General features: G+C 43.2%; 1 protein-coding gene across 7 annotated transcripts in view; it reads left to right on the top strand.

Moving 5' to 3' along the window:
* The window catches only part of HIVEP2 (HIVEP zinc finger 2), a 136,040-nt gene that overhangs the window by 5,732 nt on the left and 107,787 nt on the right, over nt 1–22,521 (top strand). Inside the window, exon 1 of one of the 7 annotated variants that reach the window (XM_035538420.2) lies at nt 11,646–11,767. The exons of 5 other annotated variants lie outside the window; for them this stretch is intronic. The gene's annotated coding sequence lies outside the window, so the exon portion shown is untranslated. Of the gene's footprint in view, nt 1–11,645; nt 11,827–22,521 lie in introns of those variants that run through there. One more of the 7 variants, XM_035538427.2, reaches the window with a different exon arrangement.

Raw genomic sequence — 22,521 nt, 5'->3', positions numbered from 1 at the left:
ACAGAGTTGGTTTTTTTTTAAATGGCGGTATATTGTAAATTCCATACAGAGGAAAACAGTTAGATAATTTGCATGAGTAGTTCAATTTAGCAGAAAAGTAAAAACTAGAAGAGCTAAAGGGAATTGAAATTACAGAGCCAGGTGACATTTTAAAGGTAGTGAATAAAGTTAAAAGACCCTTCCCAAGCCCTGGTGGTGCTCCTGGAACGTCCCCACACTGGGCTCGCTGCTGGGCTGCCAAGGCTCGAGTGCCCGCTCCTTATCCTGTGATTTGTGAGTCAGCAGTAGTAGTGGACCTGTGCTAATAAGCAGTGTAAAAAGCTGAAAGAAATATTCAATTACATGCCGTAGGACGTGATATCATTTCAGAGAATGTAGTAGAGCAGAATGTTTAATTTTGGTGAAATAAGATTATTTTATGAGCGGTTTTCCCATAAAGCAGTATCCGTGCTTAGGCAGAAAGGAGCTTTATGTTTAAAACAAGCTAACAGGGCCAGATTGGGATTATTAGAATTAGTTTTATTAGGCAGCGGGGTTTTCTTGTGTATTGTCTTTTTCTGCTCAATAAGAGAAATGGCTCATTCTCTTTTTTTTGTGTATTTTGTATTTGTGGTTTGCATTAAAACAAAACACGTGTAGCGTGTCAAGAAAGAATAGTATGAAGTAATTACTGGGGTTACCCGTCCTTGACAACAAGGCATGACACTGTTTAGTTTAGAGCAAAAAGTATTTAGTTTAGAGCAAAAAACTATTTAGTTTAGACCAAAGTCAGTATTCAACAGAGACTGAGCTGCTGGCACGTGTTAACAGTGTTCATAGTTCAGTGCACGGCACTGGAGCGCAGTCTGTTCAGAAGGGTCCTCCAGGTGTGTGCAGTTTTGTATTCCTTGTCTTTCAGAGACAGCTCAAATAGTTAATTACCTGGAAAATGTATCATTATTTGCTCTAACTGCTGTCAGCTTATGTGGTGTTTGAGAGCGATTTTCTTTCTTTCTTTCCTTCCGTACACGCATCAGCGGTGGTAAAGAAATGCTCTAGGGAGTGGTGCCGGCCCCTCTGTAGCTGCCGTCTGCGTGCTGCCAGCGCTACCTGCATCCGCTGTGACACCTCCGAGCGCTGGTTCCCCGGGGAATCAGAATTTCTAAAACTGTTCTGCTGACGTTGTAGAAGAGAGAGCCCACTTCGCCATCTTCTGTAACAACAGAGAGGGACTGTTTTTTGACTTTTTCCTACTTAAAATCAGCTATGTTTGGGAAGACAGTTTTGGAAGCTCTTTATGAAGTAGTGTTTCTTCCTACATTTGTCGAGACAAAATAGTTATCTAGTGAGGAAGTTATGTATCATTGGCTAGGCATTCGTAGATTCTTACAATCAAATCCCAATCCTCTTGAAAAGTTTGTACGCTGTGGTAAAGGTAGGATGTAACTATGAGCTTTCAGACCCTAGCGTCAGACGTTGGGATGCTGTGTGATGTGATAGTCGATGTGATCACCAGGAGAGGCCATAATACTAGGCTCTTAGAGCAAAGTGACATTGCTTGAACATCTGTGCAAAACTATGTGAATATAACTGCTTTCAAAATTCTTAGTGAAATTATGTCAAAACTTGTAGCCCATTCCATTATTTTTTTGCTTGGTCTTACAGTAATGGCAAAATTCCTCCAGAAGTGAGTGACTAGACTCTGTCTCCTTAAAGCTTAAATAAGGGGTATGCTACATGTATTTAATTGGGAAGTACAGCTGAATTTTGGTATGAGCTTGCTAAGATGTTGCTAATTCACCGAAGAAACTTGTGATGAGTGTAAGGACAGGAGTCATTTACAATACACTTGAGTTGGAAATGATGAATAGTGAAAGGGTGTTTAGTGAAGTTAGCATGATATTAGTGAAATAAAAACTCACAGGAAGGTTTTTGTTTTAGAGTTTGTGTGGTGCCAAATATGGTGTTGCTGCCTCTCCAGCAGTTTGGTATGGTGGCAATGAAGTTGGAAAGGAGAGGGCAGTAAAGTTTGTCTAAGTTATCTGTCATGTTTGATGCATATTAGTTCCATATTGTTCACATCATTTTTATTTTTTTTAATCTCTGTTTTACTTAATTACTAATGAAAAAAATACACAAATCCGTACTCATCTTTGACCTAATTTATCAGAGTGGGTAATGTTAATTATTGGTAGAAAACTTCAGAGTCAGCCATGAATTAGTAAAACTGCTACATAATGCGGTGTAATTAATAGCGCGTGTTTGAGACAGCTACGTATTTGTGAAGGAGTAAGGCTGTGAGTTGGAACTGGTACTGACTGGTATGCAGGTTCCCTTAGCACCTTTCTTTGGTTTGGTTTGTTGTTGCCAGGACTTTTGTCCGCAAATGTCAGGAGACAAAGGGATGATATAGAACTTTGATTTTCTCTGCCTTTTTTTAAATCTGCTCACTAATAGCTGAAAACTGTTACTGTATAGCTGTTCAGTGATGCCATTAAATCAATTAGTGATCTAATCCACACTCTGAATTCTGCACTCTGTGTAGTGCTGTTATGAACGTGTTTTGTAGAGAGGTAAGAAAGTAATAGGCAAGGAAATGAGCATGTATTAGAACCTCCAAAACCTCTCTTTTGGAGCAAGGACAGGGTATGTTTATACAGCACCATGGTAATGCGTGTTTTGCTTTTGGGTTGTACGGATTTCAATTTCCAGAGCTGATAAGCCCAAACCTTCCTTGATGGCAAGTTAACCCAGACACATTCACTTGCAGAAGACGTGTATAAAGAGAAAAACTTCTCCTTTTGTTTTGGTCTGTCCCCTCTATGTGATACTATGTGGTCTTTCTGGGGTCTTTTCTTTTTCTTCTGTAGCACTGGTGCAGTAGCCTTCTGCAGGTACACCCTGGTTTTCCTTCCCTTGCTCCCCAGATCACCCTCTGCATGGCAGGAAAGAGAAAGACGTGTGGGACGATGCAGTTCCTTTACGCATGCCTCTCTGAAGCTTCAGTGCAGCATATTTTCCACGAAAGGAGTGACTATGAGAGAAACCTTCTAATTTACTACTTCTCTCTCACACAGCCATAGTAATTAAAGAAAAAAAAAAAAACAGGAGGTTACTAAATAGACATTTTTGGATGTACGTTGAATGAGGCCTAGAGGGGAAGTTTAATAAGATGGGGAGGGAGGTTTGGATGTGGCTGGCAATGGATTATAATTATCTACAAGAAGTTATTTGTATCAGATCAAGTCTCCCTCTAATGTTAAGTCCTCAACCTAAAGAATATTAGTAGTGTGGCTTTTAAAACCCCTGTCAAATTGTGGGGTGTTCAGTCTTGACAAGTAACTAAGATCCAATAGAAGTCACTGAATTCAGTGGTAGCAATCTCTATTTCCATTGTTTGACTTCTCCACAAATAATTTACCCTCAGAATACATTGAAATACACCTTCTTGTCTTGCTCAGTGCTTGCAGGTATTCTTTACATTTGCTTCTGTGCTGTGTTGATTTAATTTAGTTGCAGTATCATTTGATCCTGCTCAATAGTTCAACACGCTTAACTAGCAAGCAAGGGAATAAATTTAACCAATTTTGGGCAGACTCTTTCTCTGTCAAGTGGGTTGTCTGGCAAGCCAAGAGTGTAATAAATAGATTTTGTGGCTATTTACAGACTTGTGCACTAGAAAACAGCCAGCCATGCTTCCCAGTCTCATTGCGTAATTCGAGTGGTGTCACATCCAGATGATGGGATTATACCTGTGTTGTTTCTCTCAGCCAGAAAAAAAGAACATTTTTTTTGCTCCTGAATTTGTTTTCACATAAATTTTCTAGTGTGATCTGTTTATTTTTGAGAGCTTTGCTACGTTGCACAAAGAAATATTTAAGTGTGCATGTACAAGTGCATGTGTATACACCTACATCGCCTTATGTGATCATAGCGTTTGCCTCCAGTCATGTTCTGTCTCCTCTGCAGTATGGAATACCAGGAGAAACTTCATGAGGGCCTCTGGTTGCAAGTCTGCCTTATTTGTCACCGAGAGGAAGATTTGACCTGCTGCTAACATAGATTCAACTTGTGCTATTTTTTAAATTTAAAAGAAAATACTTAAGCAAGCTTAGTTTTGTTATTTATGTGTGAATATTAGCAGTCGTTGCACAAATTTGCATATAGATGCCTATCCACAGCCACATTTTGTTAAACAAGTAAACAGTCGTATTCATTCTCCGTACCCTACTGTGCACTCCCTGCGGGGTGGCGGGCTCTGCAGTCTGCCCAGGTGACCTTTCTGAAGTGTTGTTCAGCGTTGGTGGTGCCACCAGGGTCAATATTCATCCGGTAACTGGGCACGGCTCTTCTTACTGCCTGTGACTGATCAACCAAGAACGTGTCTTGTGAGCCCCTGAAGATATTTGCCTTCTAAGTTGAGGCACTTTGAATTCCTTTTATATCCTTTTGTTTCCGAGGGCCATAGCCATTTCACTCAGTCTAGTCGGGAGGTTAAAGGATTATTTCTGAGGCCCTGTCATTGGTGGTTCACGGCAGTCAACTCGTGCATGGTGCCCATTAACCCTCACACCGCTGGTAAGATCATTCAGCTCCATGGCTGAACTAGCAGTGCCAGGTCTTTATGGCTGGAGCAGTGGGACTAGAAAGTCAATTCGTGAACAGACTGCCTGTGTAAATGGATTATGTGAATGAAAATACCATTGAAAAAACATCTGATAATGCCAACTCCCGTCATCTTGCTGCTTGACCTTTGTTTTCTCTGTCAGGTGCAAAAACGTCTTACCCTCATCCCCAGGTTTTCTGACCAGTGCCCCACAGCTGAGATGGCACCAAACTGTGCTCAGCACATCTTTTTTTCCTTGTCAACTGCACCATCTCTTGTGAATAAAATAAAAACGACATTCTTTTGCATCAAATCCTGACTCCGACAAAAGTGCAGAATGGCAAGTTTTTTATTAATTTTCATGGGACCAGGATTTATCCATCAGTTATAGGTAGGAGTTTTATTGCTGAAATAGCGCTCCTCGTGACTGTCTCGGTGTGTCAGTGGAAACCTTCACGATACGAGGTTTATTCTTCAGAGGACATAGGAACACTAGATGAGAATATTGGAAAAACTGTCTACATGGAAACAGCCTCTGGATACTTGAGGCAGAGAAGATAAAAAACAAAAGGCACTCTCAACAGAAATGATTGTTACATTGCCAGATGGTATAAGATAATTTGGAAAGAAAGAGTAAAGATATATTACCTACCCCAAGGTGCTTCCATTGTGATTTGAATACAAAATGTGTAAAGTCTTAGGTACAAGTGTTGGAACTGACAGTGGCTTAGAGCTGTTGTTTCAGCTTTATTTTATTTTTTAACTCGTCTGACAAAGAAACTCACTGGGTTCCTGAAGGCACCATAGCTCCAACAGTTAGTGAGCTTGGATACTGGACTGTACCTTACCTATTCTCTATGCTTGTTTCACCAATTACATCTGATAACCTGGTTCTGGAACTGCTTGTGAAGAAGATGTGAGAAACTTTGTGTTTCGTTTCAGTTTGTGTATGCTGTCATTTTGGTATTTTTTTTTTAATGAGGTCTCATACCTTCTAGTTTGGCATTATTACCAAGTTGTTTTTGTTTTGCTTCTTGTACTGTCCAGCGTTAAATAAAGGCATAAGAAATCATTGTTTACGATAGGATTGCAAGGTTCTAGTATGTTGTTGCATTGTAGTGTAACCTACGTGTACTGTGTGGTTTGTGCTTCACCTGAAACCCAGTGGCACCAGCTATGTTTGGTTATCACTGATCACTGGGTTTCTCTTTGCACTTTCACATTTTTAAATCTAATTTTAAAGGAATCTTGTACGTGTTGGTTGATTAGAGGGAGGTGGACTTTTTTCTTTTTTATGTGCTACAAAGAAAATAATAAATGGGGGGAAAAAACCTCGATCAACCAAGGTTTATGACATGATTTTAAAATGTGTTACCTTGGGCAAAAGGGGCCAGTTATTGGAGTAGTTCTTGAGTAACCTAATTGTTTGATAAGGATCCTTGCCTGTTTAAGTCGTTGTTGGTTGTTGGAAACATTCCATTTCTAAATTTGTGCCTTACTGCATACCCTGAGGTATGTGCACAACCCACTGTAATTGCACAGTTTATTATTTTATTAATGAGAGCTATGATAATGTGTTGGCTCTTGAGTTCTCTCCAGTCCAGGTTTGGTCTCCTAATTGCCCAGGGTTCTGCGATTCCATCGTTTGTTCCGGGCATGGTGATGGGGAGCGAAAGCATGGTTTGAGGAAATCCAACCTTGCCCTGCAGCCTGTAGTTGGTGTGCTGCTGCAGCCAATGGCTGGAAAGGCAGGGGATGTTTTTAGCACACCCCTGATGAATAATAATAGGAGGCAGAGTAAATTCTTACTACCTAATCCCAAGTACCTGAGACTTTGCCAGCTGGAAGGCAAGGGACGCACACCTTAATTGGCCCTCCTAACCATAACAGAGCACCCCTTTCTGCTGCTTTGATCTAGGTCTCCCCTGACTGCTGCTTTGCCCGAGTGGCTGGTAGACTCATACGTGGCTTGCTGTAAGGCACACCACGGCGTGCAAGCATCTGGTGTGCAATAGCAGCTCTTATTTTTAACGAGCCTTAGGGGCAGCAGGCATATGAGGGTGCCTGCTCCCATGTTCCATAAACTGCATCTCTGTCAAGACACCAGACTTGGTAGTAAAAGAGCAGGAAGCAGCATCAGCAGAGGTGTGGTCTGCGGAGGAGTTAGGGAAATCCAGCGTGCTATGCCCGTAGCTCTGGAGACAAACCCAACCTTCCTGTGGAAGAGAGGCAGCGAAGCCCCACCACCTGAAGTACCGAGCGCCCGCTCCTTGGTGCCACCGGCCCTGGGCTCTGGGGACATGGGGGCAGCTGGGTGCCCTCAGCCCGCGGGATGGGACGATGACTTCCCAGCGAGAGCTGTGCATGCTGCCTCCATACCGCGCCAGGTGGGATGGTTTTCCACAGCTTCTCAAACTGCTCATTGCAGCGTTTGGCTCCTCTACAAGGGCTTTTCATAGCTGTAGCCCCTGTGGCTTGCTGCAGCATGGTTTTCTTGCGGAACAGATGGTGTATTGCGTAGAAAGTTACTGTATTTTTGTATCACTCATTTTTATTTATTAATTTCACTGTCTCCCCCTCCCACCCCCCCCTTTATTTTCAAGGGGGTCTTATAGCGTAATTGCAGAATTTGGAATCGCTGTCCGATTTATATTTGTTATATTGATTTTTACGTCTCTGTGTGTGTGCGCAGTATTTTGCAGAGCAGCGCCTGCTTTCTGAAGTGTTAACGCATTTCTATCAATTTGAAATTAGCTCAAAATACTTTAAGGGAAAATAACCCATGAAAGAAGGTCTTTGAAAGCAAAAGTAAATGTCTTAACCAAGCATTGTACTTACTGGAGTACAGTTTCAATTTTAAGTCAGAAGATGGACTTTCTGTATCTAATCTTTGTGTTGTTGTTGTTTTATTAATTGATATCATCTGGTCAATTTGAGGGGAAAATGCTATTCCCATAAGAAAAATATTTATTCTAAATATTATTGTTGCCTAGGATCTTGTTGAATTCATGAGATACAGCAGCAGTCAAGTTGATTTAATATTTTTAACGTTTTTATAGTGTTTTCTCATTGTTTCCATGAAAGCAATTTCAATAAATATTTTTGCAATTGCTTTTGGTTTCTTGAAATTAGGTTACCTATTGTTGAAAACTGCATGTTCTCAAACATGGGTTTCAGATCTGCTTTGTCATGATTAGGCATTTGAAATAAAATATAAATATTTGAGTAAGTCCCAAAATGAGTGCTTGCCTTTCCCCCCGAGCTCCCAGGACATAATTTGTTCTGCCCAGTAAATCTCCGTAAGCTGATACTTGAAAAAGATAGTTCCAGTCATAGGGGTTTAGTTCCATTCAGCCAAATCACTTTCATATATTCAGTTGTATGCATGTGTGAATGCATATATGTATGTATACACGAGTGTATGTATCTGCACGTGTGTACACACAACACACACACATTTACACACTTACATGTCTATGGACACTCACACACACCTTAAATGTATGGGACCGTCCCATTTGTAAGGCAAGGGTCATGTTTTCATCCTGTACCCAAGCCTTACTATATGCTCACTGCAGTATTTTTCCCTTTGCAACGCGCCGTTTTTCCAGTAGCTTCTGAACGTGAGGCCATGCATCCTCCTGTGTGGAAAGCTGCTGAGGTATGTGGGAGGAGACAGCAGGGAAGACTTGAGCGATTCCTGGTGGGCTCGGCTTTACTCCTGGCTGGGTCATGTCCTTCCACAGGGGGCGAGTCCCTCGTGGTGCCACATTTAGGCTGGGTAGCAAGCACGGTGAAAAAAAAGCCCCCCACTTCTGTTCTCTGCCACACGTGTTTTGAAGGTAAACGGTTTCCTGCTGTCAGGTGTTGGACAGTTTGGACCCTGTCATCTTTACTTGCCTTGTTTTCCTCATAAAAGCATCACAGGACATTGGAGTAATCTATTTATAGGATTGCTTGAGAGAATTCCCTTAATGATGAGACAGTTCAACAAAAAATCTCAAGATAATGGCTTTTCCATTTGCACCTCTCAAACATTCTTTTAAATGGAAGTGAAAGCATTATAAAACCCTTGTAAGTAGTTTAAATTCCCTAGTGATACAATATAGTGGCTTTGTTCTAAGCATTACACAGATGGGTTGTAAGGGGTAAAAGTATAATCAAGTTTGTGGGAATCTGTAAAGGTGTTAAATATTTTGTAGGTAGCCAACTCTAAGAGTCTTTTCCATACGTATTTGCACTTACCACAACCAGTTTCTATTTTGGAGTGCAAAAGCGAATGTTTTCATCAGTGTGCTAAGGGCACTTAGCAGTGACACCAGTTCATGCTTAGCATCTGTCCAGTTGCCTCAAGTTTCGGAGTTCAAATGAACAAAAACCAACAATAGATACAGCTCTCTTAAAATGCCATGGTCATATTTGGATACAAATACACAAATTTGGATAGCGTATATTGCAAAGATCAGATAGCATTTTCTCCTGGCAAACCTTGGTAAAGATGGTTTAATACTGTTCCTCAACTAACGGAGCAGTAAGATGTAATTACTTGAAGATCAGCTTTCAGGATGGGGATGAGTATCTCAAAGCGCTGCTCTTCCTTACTGTATTCTCTGTTCTTCAGCAGACAGCGTATGGCAGTAGATGCTCATATACGTATGAAACATACCTATTGCGATAGTGTGTGTCTGTGCCGGATGGCTGCGCAGCCTAGTGGCCCTCTGCTGTTGTGCCATGTGTGATTGTCTCGGTGCAGTCAAAAGTACCAATTGTGTGTGCATTTCTTTCATTCTCAGATATGGGGCTAAAACTACTTGATCAAGCTTATTGTGAGTGAGTATAGTAATTTACGAGCAGATATCGGAAAATCTAATGACCCTCTTATGTGCTTTTTAGGATGCTGTGCACAGTGGAAACGTCCTCACAGTACTTGGAAGGTTTTGTCCCCTTTTCCCTCCTTTCAGGGGAACATGGCTTTGCACACCCATTAATCTCTTGCCCAGGACTGGGTATGATATGGGCCAGGTTCAGATCTAGCACCCACAACTTATGGGCCAAATTCTGATCTCTTTACTTTGATTGAACTACTCCAGATTATCTTTGCTAAAGTTAATGCTTTTTTTGTTTGTTTGATGCAAAATTAAAATCAGCTCTGCTCCCTCAGATCGTGTATTATGTACTCGAAATGATCGCCAATACCAAAGACTCATTTCTCTGCATTCTTTTGTATTGAAAAGAGTCCTGATGGTTAGTGCTACATTGACGACTTTCAGGATTAAGTCTTCAAGTTAATGTCAGAACAAGAACAGTAGAGGTTTATTCATGCCATCTGGGCAATGAATCTTTAAGATAAGTGGTCTTTGAACGACTTAACTCTGAAAAAAAAAGGGTAGAAAATAAACCAGCTCATATCCTTGTAGAAGGATATGTTTTTAAAAGCATTTCCAAAATGTTTAGTTAAAAAGTTTAATTGCAAAATTGTTGCTTTTGACCTTCTTTTAGTAAAATGAGCAGTTTGGGTAAGCCAATGGCATTGCATATGTCCAACAAAAGATGTGATTTATTATAACTGTGAGATACAGACGTGTGGTTCCCTGGTTTCAGCTCTAATGCTTGGTTTTACCAGGGCTGAAAGGTTGGCTTCAGTTCCTGGTGTGACCACAGGGTGGTTATTCCAGAAAGACAGAAGAAAAATCCTTTTCAGCTAGTGATGGCAGCTTGAGGTGAAGGTTGGGACTAGCGCTTTCCAAACTCCTCTTAACTGTTATCATCAAAATACTTTGAATTAAGGGCTACTGTTTAAATATCAGCTTATATCAACCAGAGCATTGCTGCTTAGTCTGCCTCAGGGTCTAGAGGGAAAGTCTGGCGTCCTAGCCCCCAGCGGATGTTGCCGGGATGTGCTCATTGGGGAATAACTGTTTTTATCACTGTGTAGCATGTGCTACGAGTGAGAGCGTACTGCTGGTGTGTCCATTGCCCTGCCGAAGGGAGGACCAGTGGTAACCACAGCGCTTCCCCGAGGTGGTTTTTGAGTGGCTGTCCAGCAGACATCCTGTGACCTCCCACGTGCCCTCGTTTGGGTCATTAGTGATGCTTTCCATCAACAAGTCTTTCCAGTGTTTGGCTTTAGGGCAGTAACTGTAAGTCGGACTGTGAGCCAGGCGCTCCCTACACTTGCTCGATAAGGGTACTAATGATTTACTTAGGGTCTGATGGTCAGCCTGCGAGAGAAGCAGTTCCCGAATGCTCAGCAACCACATGCCACAGCACAACCCCTGCGCCTCCACCTCTTTCCTTACGTCGGGCCCCTACTTGCTTCAGAAAGGCGGGAGGGAAATCGAAAAGAAGCATCTGTATTCACTTTGCTGGGTTGTCAGCCATCTCCAACAAGTGAATCCTGTAGTTTTACACTCCAGTTTTGCCCCAAATGCATACACAAAACATGTTTTACTCCACGGGATCCCAAAATATGTAAGGCTTCATCTCCAGATGCCTGCAGGAGTATGGGCTGTAGCGAGAGCTGAGCGCATCCCTATGTTGTAGTAATATTCCTTACACAAGCGGAACAAGGAAAACCAGAGCAGCATGGCTCCTGAGCAAATATTGTTTCTAGTCACATACGATACTTTGCAGCTGAGCCTGGTAACACGCTGCTCAACTGTTTTGCTATGCAAGTGCAGAGAACGCTGTTAGCAATAAAGCCGCTGCTGGTTTCTCCCCCAAAACCTCCCTCCTCGCCGTGCGCTGGAAATGACTGAACTTTGGCCCTCAATCTGCTGACACCCTGAGGGAGTGTAAATGTAATGACGTCTTTGCTTGTTTCAGCTGCACAACAGGAAACGCTCATGGCCTCCCCGTCTTCCTGCTCTGAGAAAGCGCTGCCTTCTCTCCCTCCCTTCCCCTGCGGCGCAGCGGGCTGAGACCTACTTTCAGGTCCGCTCTCTGCAGCGAGCCGTGCTCGCGGTGCCCTGGCTGCTGCTGCCGCTGCTCCCCCTCGCCGGGGCCGCCAGCCGGCTCGCCGTCAGCGCGCCTTCGCCCCGATGCGAGGCGTGGGGTACTTGGTTGGTTTATTTTTTTTCCCCCGGAGAAGGGGCTGAGAAGAGAATCCAGTCACGTTGCAATGGCTTGCTTCACAGGGCACGTCACTGGATGCACCTCAGCTGAAAAGACCGGGATGGTCAGGTGATAATTTGCCGTGGGGAGACTACATCACTTGCATAACATAGAGGACACGCTGTCAGGTGGGCACGCAGGGATCCTGGAATACGGCCCAAATAGTGCTGAGTAATGCTGGGCACGCGGGGCCTGAAGAGATTTCTTTGCCGTGGTGGAGCGCGGAGGCTTGCTTCTTGCACAGCAGCGACAGGAAGCCTGTTTAACCCTCTCCAGCTGCAGCTTTCATACTTTGTAACCAAACCAGGGATATGAGTAAGAATGGTTGTTGAGAAACACCAGCATTTTGCAGCTAGCTGAGGGCAGAGGATTTTGTCCCATCAAAGCCAGCCAAAACATTAAAGTGTTGCGGAGCTCTTGCAGGGGAAATTAATTGGTTCAATATTCAGCTGTTATTCTCTAATGACTGGGGCGCATGGTGTGTGTGTGTGTCTGTTTCTGTGTATGTGTGTCACTCTTTTAAAAATAAGGTGCATACGCACCGGTGAGTTTGCATATTGTGGTGGGAGAACAGGCGCTGAATAGTCTAGAATACAGTGTCCTGAATTTGCAAGATTGAATTAACTTTGAATGTAGCTGATTCTGGTGCAGTTGCTTATTTATTTGCTTAATGCTGCAGAGGCATTTTGTTTGAGGAGCAGCGTTCATCTGGGCTCTGTAATAAGCAAGTTCTGAATTTACCTCATTAATCTATTGCACTACCTAGCGAAATAACCGTTGTTTTTAACAAGCTGGAGTTATGTAACGTGAATCACGCATGGCAAGATGCTTGCAGGCAGGGAAAATCAAGATGTGCAAAGAAATAATGGCATTCAGCCTTTTGCAGAATAGGATATGACTGGGTTTTGAAATTAAATACTGTGTGTTGGTACTCTCAGCCGTACAGGCAAGTTCCATCTATTCATTATGAGAGCGTGTCTTGAAACAAAGTTTTGAGATGGGAATGTTTAACAGACAGGAGAGTGAATTTGCTCAGCCATGTGCAGTCCTTGGAGGGTTTTGTATCCGTGCCTGCCAAATTCCGCCCCCCTCCCCGTTGTTTTTCCTCTGGAAAAGCACTGTAGAATTATACATGTGAAAAGCCTCTTAAATGGGACCGATTTCATGTGTGAAAGAAAATAACTTGATGAGCTGTGATTGCCCCCATAAATTGTTACATAAATCTCCTTTCTTCTTTTAAATATGCCCCTGTAGGGTCATTAGGTATGTATACACTACAGTAGTCCTCTGTCTCAAGAGATTTTACAGCTAGTTTATGGAAAAGGAGAAGCAAGTGGTTACGTGAATGCACTAGAATCAAAGAAATTGATTTTAAGTCATGTCTTTGACAATTTTTCCATGATAATTTTCTCTGCTGATACTCAGTTTTCATCTTCAAAGCCATACTGAGATGTTAAGCCTGGGATAACCTTTTGCTTTGGTGGCCTGGATACAAATATTAAATAATAATAACAATAGGAAATAAAGGAATGAGAGTAATAGCTCTTTAGGAAGGGAATGGGAATGATGACAGTTTGGGAAAGGAATGATTTAGTGCTCTTGAATTCCTTTTCAAACCGTCCTGCTCCCTCTCATGTTGACCAAGTAATTCTGTATTTTTCTTTCCTTTCTATCTGTCGATGAAATAGCTGTAAACTGTGGGGTAGGGCCATAAACTGCTGTATTTTGAGATTTTACTGTTATTAGTAACAAATATGCAAAAATAAGTGCTGATAATTATGGTCTTTATTCATATGCTGTGTGCTTATGTGTACTGTGGTTGATTATGCATTAATACAGACAGCAGCTGAGATGTAATAAGGAGAAGTAGCTACATCTACAAGCTGCTTTTATAACTAGCACCGTTATAACTATTGCCATTGCTGGTAGTCTGAACCTGGAGAACAGGAAACGAACAAGTATGGATGAAAACATGTATTTTCTCACACAGAAGGCCACTCAGGTCACGGCCAAGCATGTCGAAAAGGCATTTTAAGGAAGCGGACCGTGTTGCTCTCATTATGTCCTTATTTTCCAAACAAATGCAGGATTTCTCTTGGACTGTCAGTGCAACATCCTTCAGAAGGCACTTGCTGTGAAAACTTGAAAGAAAATTCAGCCTTCAGAAGAATTTTAATTTATCGTACTGAATTGACTTAGTTTTGTATAGTCATGCATTACCGTTACAGGGGGAGAAGCACAGAGCCAAGTGTAGAAGTAGTGCCTCGTAAGGGCATCAGCATCTGACGGGTGGAGAATGACCCTGTCCTGAATTTGCGTGATTATAAACAAATACGGAGTTCACCAAATGTTCTTCAGTTGTTTTGGCTCCAATACTCTTTCCTTTTGACTCCGTGATATTTTTTGATTGACTAATAGTGATGTCCTTTCTGCAACTGTGTGATTTTCGTAATGCAGATGAATATTATGTAGGGGCATCAAATGAAATTGTTGGCATTCTTTTGCACGTTGTCAGTACTAGGGAGGTCACGATTTTATGAGGTGGTTAATTAGGAGGGTTTAAGTGTCCTTTGCGTAAATTTCCCCTGCCCTTTTGGATGAGAAGTAAAGGCTGCTCTCCGGCTGCAGTGGGAGGTGTGGGCAGCGGAAAAGAGGCTGCCCTTGGTTTCTGGTGGATTTTCTGTTGAGATCAGTGCAACCTGAGTGAGCAAAGCAGGGCAAGTAGGTGGCTGATGGGTGAACGAAAATGCCGTGAGTGACGCTGCTGCCTATGAGGGTGGTGGTGGTGGTGTGTGTGTGTGCGTGCACGCACAGAGAGCGGCTCACTGAGGAACAAACTCTTGCATTCTGGGGTCCTTGAAGAGATTGTCAGAGGTTAATAGCCCAGGTCACAACGCTCTGCAGAGAGAGAGATGTCTTACCCTGTGAGTTGTTGTACGCAATTGTCTCATTTTCCTTGCCTCTCTTAACAGCCAGTCTTATCTCATCGGTTCAAACTCTCAAGTATCCCCAGATTAGCAAGTTGTTCCCATATTGCAGCAAAACTTGAAATAATTACCAACTCAGTTTCACTATTTTTGTGAGTTTAGAAGGAAAAAAAAAGTGAAAAGTAATTTACACTAATTACTCAGTACTTGAGATGCTCAGCATGAAAGTGGCTATGTGCAAAATAAGATTAAATATGTATTGGAGAAAAATACATTGTGTAATTTTTTTCATATTTAATGCTCTATTTGTATGTCATTACCAGTCCATCTGCAAGAAGAATTCTCTTAGCAGATTGAAGAATTTTTTTTATGAAAAAAATATTGTTGTACAGTTAGGCTGTCAAATTAAAAATGAAGTTTTAGTCTGAGCAGATTAAGATAGGAGAGATGTAATAAAATCTCATTATCGCAGGCTTACTTTCACTTACCTCTGTGTAGTTTATAGGCCTTGGTATGATCTGAGAGGCCAAACAGTGGACTTGCTTTTTCCAGTTGTGTTGCTGAGACACAAACATTTTGCCTCCCCGAAACTCGTGCATGTGTTAAATCAGTGTCTGGTACTAGTGAAGGTTGTGAACTAGTGAACATCACCTGAGCGGTACGTGGGGCGGGCTCCTTGTCGCAGCAATGGGTTTTGGTATGGGTGTCACTGGAGAGTGTTTGTCTGGTTCCTGTAGCTGTTCTTGCTGCAGTCCTGCAGCCCTGCAGCTTGCCCCGTGCAAAGGTGCACCTGCAGTGGTTCAGACAGGTCACAACTTATGATGCTTCTGCTGCTTTGGGGAATGAGGGGCAAACCCTTTTGTGCAGTCACAGACAAGACTGGCCACAGGGGTGGGGCAGATGCTCCATCAGTCTTACCAAAGTGCTGAACCGCTATTGCCAAGGTACACATTTCTTTGGAAGCACCAATGCTTCCAAAGCACCGCTTCTGTATTTCAGAGAGCTTGTGTCACCACCCAGAGATGCGCATGTTCTCTCTCTTTACCTCAGCTGACCCCGGCTTTGAACTTTCCAAACTTTGGAGATGTTTGTAGCTAGACTTTGCTTTGTGAATGGAATTTGTTTTTCTAAGTGCAGCATGAAAGGCTTGGTTTCTCTGCATGGAGCATGCTTGCTTGAGCAGTTGCTTTCCCCAGTGCAGCACTTGTAGACTAAAATCCTTTCTGTTGTGGTTGTGCCAATTCAATTCATTCTGCAGCAAGTCGGTTTTGCTAGCGTACTGCAGCAAGGTACCTGGCTGCAGTAGTGAGGAAGGAAATTTTTCATTTCCGCTGATGTGTAATTCTTGTAGATTTGAAATGGCAGTGACAATTTTTTATGATCATTTTGAAAGGATTTTCTGAAAACTAGAATAACACTCCCTGCTTAGACGCATGTTTTGTTTCACCCGTAAAACTACTTTTAATTCTCGTGTTTGCACTTGGAATCCGAATGCTCTGCGTTGACACTAGAAGTGGCAGTGTCATATGCATAGAATATGCCTTTTAGTTTATTGTGGCAACTTTTACTATTTGTCATGTGTGATCACAGAAGCTCAACAGTGTACTGCTCATGTGACACACTTACTGTAATGCTCTACCTAAGGAAATACGGTCTAGTGAGTAGCTGGTGAGGAGGGACTTAATAACCACAGGTTCAATTCCTGATTCTGCTACACAGCTTACGAGTTTGGGGTAAGATCCACACCACCTTACAATGTTTTCCTGTGAATTAAATCCACAAGTATGAGTTATGCACAAAAACACCTTTGTGGTGCAATATTCTCTTTATGTCAGTTCCACTTCTTTACCTTACAGGGATGTCATGTAGGCAGATGCTGCATTCTGCTATTGACCCATAGAAAGCCAGTAGTTTTGTGCTAAAACTGATTGTAGGATTTTTTTTTTGGCCATTTTTAAGTGACCATTCTCTGAGCTATATACAATATACATAATCGCATGATTTACTATAAGCAGACCGCTATTAAAGACCATACAAGTCATCACAGAAATGGGGCTATGCGCTGCTTCGGAGTCTAGTTCTGTCTCCTTTTCTTGGCTGAAAATGGCTGGGCTAAGGTAGGGTACGTTTTTCTCCCAAACAAACTGGTAAAATTTGAGGTGGGAATTTGTAATGTAAGACATTGTATTGTGGTGAGCGAACAGCAGCTTTGAAGAGTGGAGGGCAAAGATGTTTCTGCTGTTCAAAGGATGAACGTGGGCAGTGCAGAATGTGCCAGTTTCACCCTGGCTTTTTTCCATTTTGTGAAATACACATTTTGAAGTATGTAGGCAATTCAGAGGGTAGCTGACCTGAGCAAAGCGTGGTGTAAGGTAGCTGTTGGGAACCCCAGAAAATGCATCCTGAAGGAGGGAGCCCCCGGGGACTCTCCCAGGCCTCTCCTGAAGACTGCGCCGCATCTGCGTAGGTGTGGCTCATGGGCAACCCGAAAGCCATGCTGATCCACCCCAGACGATGGCATGGTCGTGGGCAACCATTGAAACGCAGGGGGCTGGACCAGGAGACCTCAGAGGTCCTTTCCAGCCTCGGCCACCCGCGATCCTGTGCCTTGACCTGTCCCCTCTGTGCCGGGGGACAGTGTAGTTACTGCAGCTTCTGTCCTGACATAGGATGTTGCGACCGAGCTCTATAAATACCAGTATGAGCGTCAGAGATGGCTGTGGTGAGGAGTCCTTAAAAGCTCACCTCTCTAAGTTCATCCACCAGCAGCACACACTTCTCACTGACAGGCGTTCCCGAGAAGCCGTGAATCGCCGCCGGTGCGTGCTCAGGCCTCGCAGCCTGGCCCTGTCCTGCCCCAGCTGCTGCGAGTGGGCGATGCCCGGGGGCCTGCAGGCAGCAGGGAGGGCTGCGCTGGTCTGAGTAATGTAAGTAATTAAACTTGGGCTCTTGGTACTGCTTGCCTTGCTTTCCACTGTTTTGCCAGTGTGGTGTATTTGGGAGGGTGTCCTGCCTGATGGCAGTCCTTTCTGCTTATCGTGTCCCCTGCCTGGCAGCAGCTTGTGTTGCCGGGATGCCTCCTGCGTGCAGCTACACCCTTCTTTCTTTGCGAGTTTGCTGAGCACGCTGCTTAGCAGGTGAAGAAAATCCTGTGACGGGTGGAAAACACTGCATACAGACCCAGAGAAAAGAGAAGCCTGTGTTGGGCCAAATATCTGCCAGATACATCTCGTGCTTGCTTAGCGAAACCCCTCAGTGAAACTTGAATTCCGAGCAGACTCCTAAGTTGTAGTGAAATCCCTGGGTCCTACACATGATCTCGAAGTTAAGTATATGCTTATGCACTTTGTGAATAGAAATGGCTTATTGAACTCAAGCCAGGGTGGGGAATTTTGGGACTCCTGCTGTTCTGCTTACAGTATTTTGCAGCAGAGTTTAAGGCTGTAGAATGACACCAACTGGAGCCACGGAACAATCTGCTCCCGTTCCCGCGAATTCCAAATTATTTTCCTTCTCACATGCAAAGTTGTACCAAGAGCTGCATTTAAAAACCCATCTGTTGTCCATGTTATATCAATAGGAAGAAAAATTTTAGACTTCTAAAATATTCTGGTTATTCGCTCCATACTGCTGTCATCTGTCTTTCAACTACGAGCCATTTCTTTTAGTTGCAGTGACTTCTAGCCTCCCAAAATTTTTCCTTCCACCAACAGATGAAACTTCTAGTTGCCTAAAGAGCACAAGTGGAAACAGGATACTAGAAACTGGTTGTGGAAAGATTTGACTGCTTTTGAAATAAGACGTTTTGATAGCATAAAATAGGTAAATTGATGTAATAACATTGTGGGTTTGTTTTCTTCATATAAAGTGTGAAAATAGTAATAAATCACTTTAAAAGTTGTTTCTTCATATTTTTCATTACACTGATAATATTTTTGAAGTCAATGTCTATAAATATTTTAATACAAATTGACACACAAATATATAATGCATAAAAGTAGAACAATTTTATATTGCGTATTAATTTTTACAGCAAAGTTAAGTTTATGATTCCAGTGCTGCTGATTATAATTAACCTGCGGCTGACCCCAGCTTTCTGTGTTGCAGTGGCAGTAACACACACTTCACGCATTTCATGACAGATACCCTGCTTTTGCACAGGGCAGCAGTTGAATTCATCTATCTAATTTTAATTTGCTGTTACATCTGTAACAGCAAGTTGTTGTAGAACTAGAGAGGTGATATTGTATCATTTCAGATTGCAGGGATTTCTTTGCAACTGTAATGAGTACTCAGGTATTTCTGTATATATGTATATATTTATATTTGTTACAGCTTTGTGGCTTTTCTCCCGCCATTTGTGAAGCAGTAACTTCTCTCTGAGGGCTTTATGGTTTTTCAAATGCTGCACTGCATTCTGCATGGGAGATGTTCACGAGATGAGAGCTCTACAGCCTTTTCCTTTACTGACTGTGAAGAGGATATGGATCACAAGCTATCCATCTCATGTTCACGAGAAGTTCAGTGTCAATGCCCGTATTACTTGTCAGTTCCCTGCCAAGATTTGTGCTCGATAATAGAGCAGCCCTTATGTTAGCCTGTGACCAGATGTGTTCAGTTCTTCCCCAGTATGAAGAACTCAAAACACATATGGTTAAGTACCTGCTAACCAGCTGATTTTGCCTGGATTTGTATTTCCATTACCTAAAACCTAGACTCTTATCCCAGTCTCTCTTTGCTAGTTTAGTATTTCCAAAGACTAACTTGAGCGATTTCTCTCAAAGCCATCATCCTCTTGAGAACTGAAGCTCCCTGGTGCGGGAGCATTTGGCAGGAGCTGGTCCTCATCAGGTCAGCTTATGGCCCAGGACGATCCCCATCAATGTCGGTTTGCAGGTGCCCAGTCTTACTGAGGTCTCTTTCAGGGGTTGGGTGGTGGAGGTGAATCACACAGAAGAAAGTCGATGTGGAAGGTTTCTGGCCACTGAGAAAGATTTTGAGGACAAGATTTGGGCCAGGGATGATCCCACAGAGTGAATGGCAGATTTCAGACATCAGCTGGTGAATGGCCACCTCCTGAATTTAAATGGTTGCGTCAAAGGGCAGCGCTGTTTCCCCCTGTTTATCAGGACATTAAACAGAAGTATCCATTTTTAGAGAAGCATTTGGTAAGACCTCTGTTGTGACGCTGCTGGGATACGGGTGGAAGGTATAGGAATAAAACACTGGTGGAAATAGAAGATGAAAAAGATGTGGTGGACCTCTAAAGGCAAGATATAATTAACGCAGTCATGGTCCAGTAGCATATTGTCTAAAATGTTTACCCGATGCTTTCAAAGAAGCCTGGAGGTGTGATGGACCTTTCTGCCACTGAATTTCAGTCCTGAATATCTGTGGCTAGAGAGCTGTAAAGCAGTCAGCGTTTTCACAGTTCTTTCTGGGTGAAATGCATTTGTATAAAATAAGCTGTATGTGTTGTTTATTGACTTGTCCCTTGAATGTAGAGGCTTTAAACTTTAGAAGTATGCATGGGTTACTGTCATTAAAAGTGTGATAAGCACCGGGTATAGGATGTTTGTAGGAAACAAACTGACGTCTGCAGTAGCAGATTTTTGTGGCTGTGCTGCAATAATGTCAGATTCAGGGGATATTTTTGGGCAGTGCCCCACTTGCAGGGACCCGGGGGGAGGTGGGGGCCTGGGCACTGACCTGCTGTGGTTATGAAGGGGCTGCGTGCGGGGTGGGGAAGCTGGACTTCAGAAACAGCCCTGGCAGGGGTGTAGCACAGTCGGTGCCTTTAGGCTTCTTGGCTTAGTGGCATTGACATCCAAATTCAGGTCAAAGATGAAAGAACAGTGGGACAGAAGGTCAGCAGGGCATAGCTGTGCGGCAATGGTACGTGTTTCATATTTGTCAGCCTTCCCACTCCCCTGATTTTCTGCTCTTTCAGTTCTGCAGCCACCAGATGCTCTAGAAAACACCTCCGATTTTTGAGTATGCAGCAGAAATCATGAACCCCGGTTTCCTATAAATATCTGTCTTTTTGATGCAGTTTCCAACTGTGTTTGCGCAACTGTAGAGAAGGAGGTGAAGGTCTGGTCCTTGATGTGAAAGCCAGCTCGTACCAGTGCTGCTGCGGCCAGAAACAAGGCTATAAAAGAGATTCGAGAGGGAAGACACAATTAGTTCCTTTGAGAATACTTTCTGGATGGGAAGTTCTGTGAAAATGGTAAAATGTTGGAATTGTGAGATGTAAGTGATTTATTATTATGATTGCAATTTTTCCCGTGGTATTGTGTAAAGGCTTCTGTGAACAAGTAGGCTTCCCTGACTTCGCGTCTTCAGGCACGTCCAATTTACAACCTAAGTATCTGTTAAGGATGAAGAGGGGACAGAAAGGTTATCACAGGAATCGCAGACAGACGGCTGGTGACATGCCCTCTGATGTCAGATCTGACACCCGGGGACGCTGGGAGCTCCAGCGCTGTCAGTTGGTAGTGCTCCAGCACCGCGTGGTGCTCAGCAGCACGCGGGTCAGCCTTGTGACGTGGGGTGAGCCTCGGGCCCCGTGTTAAACATTCAAACCTTCGGCAGACCTTTTTCCAGTGCAGCTTTTGACATATTTAAAGTTTATTACATGAACCTTTGTGTTGCGATTGAGACCCAAATTTGTTTTAATCTGAAGTTTAAAGGTCCCTTCTGACATAAAGCACATTGATTGTTGGAAGATTTATGGAGTAATGTCAGATACTGCTGTTGTAAAAAATGTTGTTGTCTTGCAAAAGTGAATTTCTTGTTTCTTTGTCTGGTGACATATTCAGAGCACTTGGAAGGAAGTTTTGGAGTAGGGAGATTTCTGCCCTGGGGAGGTAGTATCCTGTGCTTTACTTAGGTCATGTCAGGCCATTGTTTTGCTTTTCTTATCGTAAAGATCTTGTGTCTTTATTCGTGCTCAGCTGTGGACTTGCGTTTCCTGGAAGGGAGTGAAATAATTAAGAATTAATACTACAAAATCATATGTTCTGTGCCTGTAGCTAGGTTTGTTTAGTTGAAGGCAGTTGTTTAGTTATGTATAGTAATGGGTGGTGTGTATAGGTAGCAGGTAATACCTTGTATCTGTGGTTATCAGTATAGCTGAAAAGCAACGTGGTAATTCTCTTTAAATACGAGAAAACATAAAATGAGAGATTCAAGGTCACCCATCCAATGGCTAGTAAAACAAGGGTCTCTGACCCCTGCCAGTCTTCATCCCTAACTGTTAGCTGCTGTTCTCAGTGGCTTTGCCTCTGCTGGCAGATGTCGCAGAGACAGGGTATGGGAAAGGGCATATTTAATTTGTTGGTCCAGATGTGGCTGAGGAGACGACAGGGGGGTTTATCAGTGTAAGAAGCCACTAAAGCAGAGTGATTCATGTGGTGCTGAAGAAGGACATGTGGTGTGTGATGCTTGCTCCTAAAAACCTGCAAATGGCTACTCAAGGTCACGCAGCCTGAATGCGGGTCTGGTGAGAGGGGCTGGGGGAGGAGGAAGGGCACTCCCAGCCTGAACAGCTTATATTGCTGTACAGTTGCAGCATGTGATGGAGCAGCAAAACCCTAATGATCACTGCTAATGGGATGGCCAAAGCTTCTCTGTCTTGCCTGGTGAGTTTGGCTTGGTCCTGGTATCAGAGCTGAGGCATCAACCTGAGTGATGTGAGCAGTAGCTGCCATGGTCACGGCCTGGGGTGCGTGGGCCTGCTTTGCAAGTCTGCTGGATTTCCATCAGGGTTTCTAGCTCTGACAGTGAGACGCTTTTCACCAGAACTCAGTTTGTCATTAAATAGAAGGAGGCACGCAAAGGGGTTGCTGGTTCAGTTTCACAGGCATGCGGCTTCTGGAATTTTTTTATTCCATT

The sequence above is a fragment of the Cygnus atratus genome, chromosome 3, assembly GCF_013377495.2.
Source record: "Cygnus atratus isolate AKBS03 ecotype Queensland, Australia chromosome 3, CAtr_DNAZoo_HiC_assembly, whole genome shotgun sequence".
NCBI classification, from domain to species: Eukaryota; Metazoa; Chordata; class Aves; order Anseriformes; family Anatidae; genus Cygnus; species Cygnus atratus.
The sequence above is the reverse complement of the archived record's forward strand: the minus strand, read 5'-3'. Positions and strand labels throughout refer to the sequence as shown.